The sequence below is a fragment of the Pseudorasbora parva genome, chromosome 6 (genome assembly GCF_024679245.1).
Source record: "Pseudorasbora parva isolate DD20220531a chromosome 6, ASM2467924v1, whole genome shotgun sequence".
Taxonomy (NCBI): Eukaryota; Metazoa; Chordata; class Actinopteri; order Cypriniformes; family Gobionidae; genus Pseudorasbora; species Pseudorasbora parva.
This window is the reverse complement of record NC_090177.1, coordinates 1,872,483-1,879,982: the sequence shown is the minus strand read 5'-3', so window position 1 is coordinate 1,879,982 and position 7,500 is coordinate 1,872,483. Positions and strand designations below refer to the sequence as shown.

Below are 7,500 nucleotides of genomic sequence, written 5' to 3'. Positions count from 1 at the left end.
TACCGAAACCCGGTATTAAACGGGCCCCGGGGCTGAATTTTGAAAGACCGTTGTATCGATAAGCTCGGACATTATCGGTTCTGCTGTCGGTACTTCTGAAAATGCACGTGACGCAGAGAGAGCGAGCGAGAGAGAGCGAGAGCGAGCGAGCGAGAGAGAGAGCGAGAGAGAGAGCGAGCGAGAGCTAGAGAGAGCGAGAGAGAGCGAGAGAGAGAGAGAGAGAGAGAGAGCGAGAGAGAGAGAGAGAGAGAGAGAGAGAGAGAGAGAGAGAGAGAGAGCGAGAGAGAGGGAGAGAGAGCGAGAGAGAGGGAGAGAGAGCGAGAGAGAGGGAGAGAGAGGGAGAGAGAGCGAGAGAGAGAGAGAGAGAGAGAGAGAGAGGGAGAGAGAGCGAGAGAGCGAGAGAGCGAGAGAGAGAGAGAGAGAGAGAGAGAGAGAGAGAGAGCAAACGACAGCCCACGGAGGACAGAACTAAACATTCAAATATAGCCTAGTTTCACTTTACACTAGATTGTGATAATGTGATTTTATTTTAGATTTTGGCTTCTTTGGCAAAGATTATAATAATAATATTTATGTCTAGCACAACAATCCCCTTTGCAGCAGTAGCCTACGCTGTCATTTCTCCCTATAACTCAAACTCAATGCCAGAATCAGCACGATCAGTGATTGTTGTAAAATACAGTCTAGCTACTGCTGGTAAATTGTGGGATGCGTTTAATAATAAGAGCGATTAAAAGCACAAAAATGTGTGCAAGAGTTCGCGCGCGCTCCGAAACAGCCGCAACGAGACGAGCAAATTACACTTTCGGTTTCACACTCGCATCTAAACGATCAAATGAACACACACATCTGTCAAAATGACTGGCTTGGAGAGTCTCTTAAACACAGTGTGTGTCTAAAATGGACGTGGTTATTCAGGGTATATACAGCAATCCTTAAGTTAAATTTACTACTTTTTAATACCTTTTTTACTACCTTCAGAATATTTTTTAAAACCATCACGACACTGAATTGATTTTGAGATATATAACATACAAAAAAGAACAGATTTAGAATCGACAGCAGGAGGAAATCTGTGATAAGTTATCATTCAGACACAGTAAAATACATCTCAACATTCACAGAGGCTGGTTGAGGAGAAGCATTAGTGCACACACATCTGATTTACATTAATAATTGGTTATTCTGCAATTCAATTATTTAGTGTTTTTTTTTCCAACAACAAAACCTGAGCCAAATATCACATTTCTATAACTGTGATAAGTTGTTGAATTTAACAAAATACTAAAAACTAGTGCTGTCAATCGATTAAAAACTTTAACTAGATTAATCACACATTTTTTCTGTGATTAGTCGCAATAAAAAAAGAAATGTTTTTGTACGTTTTTAATATATTTTTTAATATAATAATTTCACAGTTAATCAAATTAATGTAGAAACAACATAAAGACAGTCTATTTTAAATATTTGTTTAAATGGCATCTTTTTATGAATGAAGGCCAGTATTACTGATATTAATACAGCTACTGATTTTTTTTTTTTTTTACATTCATTATTAGGCTTCAAAAATATAACAGTTTTTAATTTAAGTAAACTTAAAACAATACTAACATAAACCCATAATAAATGTCACGTTTACTCCTGCCCTTCCTGTCTTAACAGTTAGGAAATATACAGAAATGTAATACAGTTATCAAAGTTATATGTAATCTGCACTGCATAAACTATAAATTAAATAGTTAATCCTTATTAAAGCTACAAAAGTTATTTAGTCAAGCGCAGCGAGTCATTTTCTCTGTTCCCTTTGTTCTTTAACTTTACTGACAGGAAGCTTTATCGGCTGCTGCCCCTTTAAGAGCAGACAGACACGCGGATCTCACTGTTTATACTGTCTATGGATCGCGCCTCATTCTCTCACAACTCTTTGTTCATTTTAGACTTTATATATACATCGTTTAAGATTGCTCTTATGAGGATAGTCGTTGAAGATATGCCTTGAAGCAAGTCTAAAATAAACCGTAAGCCAGCCCCTTCTGTTGAGTGCGCAGTGCTCTGAGATGATGCCGAACGACCACTGAATATGACGTCAGCATCAAACATACGTTGAGACGGAGACGAAAGATCTTTGATTATGTGCCCAGATATGCTGAAGCCCATATTTAAAGGGGGGGTGAAATGCTGTTTCATGCATACTGATCTTTTTACACTGTTAAAGACTTGGAATCCCATACTAAACATAGACAAAGTTTCAAAAGTTAAGGTGGACGTTTGATGGGAGTATTTCTTTGTCAAAAATACTACTTCCGGTTAGTCATAAGTTTCGGCAAGTTTTTTGAGATCATGCGTCCCCTTTGACGTTAGTGGGGGCGGAATTTCCTTGTATGGGCCTTACTCGTGAGAGAGAGAGAGAGGGAGAGAGAGAGAGAGAGAGAGAAAGCAACAGGCTACGCCCATCAACGCGCTGGCTTGTAGGATGCTAAACAGGTGATATAACCAGTAGCTACTGACTTACCCACTGATAGGCCGGCGGTCGATCTGTATTAGCACTTTCCTCACGCGACGGGCGAATCACTTTCCTCACGCGGCAGGTGAATCACTTTCCTCACAGAGCGACTCACTTTCCTCACGCGGCAGGCGAATCACTTTCCTCACAGAGCGACTCACTTTCCTCACAGAGCGACTCACTTTCCTCACAGAGCGACTCACTTTCCTCACAGAGCGACTCACTTTCCTCACAGAGCGACTCACTTTCCTCACAGAGCGACTCACTTTCCTCACAGAGCGACTCACTTTCCTCACAGAGCGACTCACTTTCCTCACGCGACGGGCGAATCACTTTCCTCACAGAGCGACTCACTTTCCTCACGCGGCAGGCGAATCACTTTCCTCACTGAGCGAATCACTTTCCTCACCGAGCGACTCACTTTCCTCACGCGGCGGGCGAATCACTTTCCTCACTGAGCGAATCACTTTCCTCACAGAGCGACTCACTTTCCTCACGCGGCGGGCGAATCACTTTCCTCACTGAGCGAATCACTTTCCTCACAGAGCGAATCACTTTCCTCACTGAGCGAATCACTTTCCTCACGCGGCGGGCGAATCACTTTCCTCACGCGGCGGGCGAATCACTTTCCTCACAGAGCGAATCACTTTCCTCACAGAGCGAATCACTTTCCTCACTGAGCGAATCACTTTCCTCACTGAGCGAATCACTTTCCTCACTGAGCGAATCACTTTCCTCACAGAGCGACTCACTTTCCTCACGCGGCAGGCGAATCACTTTCCTCACTGAGCGAATCACTTTCCTCACTGAGCGAATCACTTTCCTCACAGAGCGACTCACTTTCCTCACAGAGCGACTCACTTTCCTCACAGAGCGACTCACTTTCCTCACAGAGCGACTCACTTTCCTCACAGAGCGACTCACTTTCCTCACAGAGCGACTCACTTTCCTCACAGAGCGACTCACTTTCCTCACAGAGCGACTCACTTTCCTCACAGAGCGACTCACTTTCCTCACAGAGCGACTCACTTTCCTCACAGAGCGACTCACTTTCCTCACAGAGCGACTCACTTTCCTCACAGAGCGACTCACTTTCCTCACAGAGCGACTCACTTTCCTCACAGAGCGACTCACTTTCCTCACAGAGCGACTCACTTTCCTCACGCGACGGGCGAATCACTTTCCTCACAGAGCGACTCACTTTCCTCACGCGGCAGGCGAATCACTTTCCTCACTGAGCGAATCACTTTCCTCACCGAGCGACTCACTTTCCTCACGCGGCGGGCGAATCACTTTCCTCACTGAGCGAATCACTTTCCTCACAGAGCGACTCACTTTCCTCACGCGGCGGGCGAATCACTTTCCTCACTGAGCGAATCACTTTCCTCACAGAGCGAATCACTTTCCTCACTGAGCGAATCACTTTCCTCACGCGGCGGGCGAATCACTTTCCTCACGCGGCGGGCGAATCACTTTCCTCACAGAGCGAATCACTTTCCTCACAGAGCGACTCACTTTCCTCACAGAGCGACTCACTTTCCTCACAGAGCGACTCACTTTCCTCACAGAGCGACTCACTTTCCTCACAGAGCGACTCACTTTCCTCACAGAGCGACTCACTTTCCTCACAGAGCGACTCACTTTCCTCACAGAGCGACTCACTTTCCTCACAGAGCGACTCACGAATCACTTTCCTCACAGAGCGACTCACTTTCCTCACGCGGCAGGCGAATCACTTTCCTCACTGAGCGAATCACTTTCCTCACTGAGCGAATCACTTTCCTCACAGAGCGACTCACTTTCCTCACGCGGCGGGCGAATCACTTTCCTCACTGAGCGAATCACTTTCCTCACAGAGCGAATCACTTTCCTCACTGAGCGAATCACTTTCCTCACTGAGCGAATCACTTTCCTCACGCGGCGGGCGAATCACTTTCCTCACGCGGCGGGCGAATCACTTTCCTCACAGAGCGAATCACTTTCCTCACAGAGCGACTCACTTTCCTCACAGAGCGACTCACTTTCCTCACAGAGCGACTCACTTTCCTCACAGAGCGACTCACTTTCCTCACAGAGCGACTCACTTTCCTCACAGAGCGACTCACTTTCCTCACAGAGCGACTCACTTTCCTCACAGAGCGACTCACTTTCCTCACAGAGCGACTCACGAATCACTTTCCTCACAGAGCGACTCACTTTCCTCACGCGGCAGGCGAATCACTTTCCTCACTGAGCGAATCACTTTCCTCACCGAGCGACTCACTTTCCTCACCGAGCGACTCACTTTCCTCACGCGGCGGGCGAATCACTTTCCTCACTGAGCGAATCACTTTCCTCACAGAGCGACTCACTTTCCTCACGCGGCGGGCGAATCACTTTCCTCACTGAGCGAATCACTTTCCTCACAGAGCGAATCACTTTCCTCACAGAGCGAATCACTTTCCTCACTGAGCGAATCACTTTCCTCACTGAGCGAATCACTTTCCTCACTGAGCGAATCACTTTCCTCACGCGACGGGCGAATCACTTTCCTCACTGAGCGACTCACTTTCCTCACGCGGCAGGCGAATCACTTTCCTCACTGAGCGAATCACTTTCCTCACCGAGCGACTCACTTTCCTCACGCGGCGGGCGAATCACTTTCCTCACTGAGCGAATCACTTTCCTCACAGAGCGACTCACTTTCCTCACGCGGCGGGCGAATCACTTTCCTCACTGAGCGAATCACTTTCCTCACAGAGCGAATCAATTTCCTCACGCGGCGGGCGAATCACTTTCCTCACTGAGCGACTCACTTTCCTCACGCGGCAGGCGAATCACTTTCCTCACTGAGCGAATCACTTTCCTCACCGAGCGACTCCCTTTCCTCACGCAGCGGGCGAATCACTTTCCTCACTGAGCGAATCACTTTCCTCACAGAGCGACTCACTTTCCTCACGCGGCGGGCGAATCACTTTCCTCACTGAGCGAATCACTTTCCTCACAGAGCGAATCACTTTCCTCACGCGGCGGGCGAATCACTTTCCTCACAGAGCGACTCACTTTCCTCACGCGGCAGGCGAATCACTTTCCTCACTGAGCGAATCACTTTCCTCACCGAGCGACTCACTTTCCTCATGCGGCGGGCGAATCACTTTCCTCACAGAGCGAATCACTTTCCTCACGCGGCGGGCGAATCACTTTCCTCACTGAGCGAATCACTTTCCTCACCGAGCGACTCACTTTCCTCACAGAGCGACTCACTTTCCTCACCGAGCGACTCCCTTTCCTCACGCAGCGGGCGAATCACTTTCCTCACTGAGCGAATCACTTTCCTCACAGAGCGACTCACTTTCCTCACGCGGCGGGCGAATCACTTTCCTCACTGAGCGAATCACTTTCCTCACAGAGCGAAGCACTTTCCTCACGCGGCGGGCGAATCACTTTCCTCACAGAGCGACTCACTTTCCTCACGCGGCAGGCGAATCACTTTCCTCACTGAGCGAATCACTTTCCTCACCGAGCGACTCACTTTCCTCATGCGGCGGGCGAATCACTTTCCTCACAGAGCGAATCACTTTCCTCACGCGGCGGGCGAATCACTTTCCTCACTGAGCGAATCACTTTCCTCACCGAGCGACTCACTTTCCTCACAGAGCGACTCACTTTCCTCACAGAGCGACTCACTTTCCTCACAGAGCGACTCACTTTCCTCACTGAGCGAATCACTTTCCTCACTGAGCGAATCACTTTCCTCACGCGGCGGGCGAATCACTTTCCTCACTGAGCGAATCACTTTCCTCACAGAGCGAATCACTTTCCTCACGCGGCGGGCGAATCACTTTCCTCACTGAGCGAATCACTTTCCTCACAGAGCGAATCACTTTCCTCACAGAGCGAATCACTTTCCTCACAGAGCGAATCACTTTCCTCACTGAGCGAATCACTTTCCTCACTGCAGCGCGCTGCTGCACACGTCATTATTTAGCTCCACTCACACAACACGCCCCCACCCGCTCGGCTTTTTTCGGAAAGACTCGGAACAGCGCATCTTTCTTATATAATTATAAAAAAAATAAAGACTTTTCGGAGATATGCAGGATGCAATGCTACTCTATAGGTACTCAAGATTGACATGACACTGACTGAAACTGAGTGTTTCACCCCCCCTTTAAACGAACTAACGCGAACGCAGATAGAATTTCAATATAATAGGACACCTGATAGTCTGAAAAAATAATACCTAATTTGGAAAGAAATAATACCTCTGAGGCCAAATTTAACACTTTTAATGGCCTTAAATTTGACAATTTTGATTTATCACTTTTTAATACTTTTTAAAACCTCGCGGACACCCTGTTATTATGGATATAGTCGGGAGAAAGTGTAGTGCATCTGCCTATTATCAGTCGCCTATAGATCTGCACATCTGTCTTAAAGAGGCAGCGGTGTAAATAAACATGAGGACGGATTACTGCGAATAAACAACCAAATGAAGAGAGCAAATCACTCACAGCTCCAGAATGAATAACTTCAGCTTTAATAAGCATTAATTTAGGCTATTTATGATATGTTATTTTACATTTGATTAGCCTACTAGAATTCTTCCTGAAATTAAAGCACTGTGCAGGCCTATATAATGTGTATCTTTCTTAATTGTGTATATATATATATATTTTTTTTTTTTTTTAAATTCAAAAAGCATCGATAAGAATACCGTTAAAGTACCGGACCGATAAGCAGTATCATAAGAGTAGTAATACCGTTAAAACCTTAACGAGACCCATCCCTACTGACGGAGTCAGTCAGGTAATCCGTCAATGAAGATGCATCTTCACATGAATGAAATAAAAGAGCCACGAATGAGAGCCTGTTGGAAATAAAAGCACCAAACTCTTTCTCTGTCTGTGTTTAGGCTCAGCTGCGTTCAGCCGTTCTCTCGCCGAGTTGTTGCTCTAGCTCCGGCTAGTCTCTGTACATGTAATCAAGACCGACTCGTTTAAAACTCCTTCAATTAT

At 46.6% G+C, this 7,500-nt stretch overlaps 1 protein-coding gene across 1 annotated transcript in view; it reads right to left on the bottom strand.

Moving 5' to 3' along the window:
* The window catches only part of plod3 (procollagen-lysine, 2-oxoglutarate 5-dioxygenase 3), a 39,317-nt gene that overhangs the window by 18,300 nt on the left and 13,517 nt on the right, over positions 1-7,500 (bottom strand). The gene's annotated exons all lie outside the window — the stretch shown is intronic.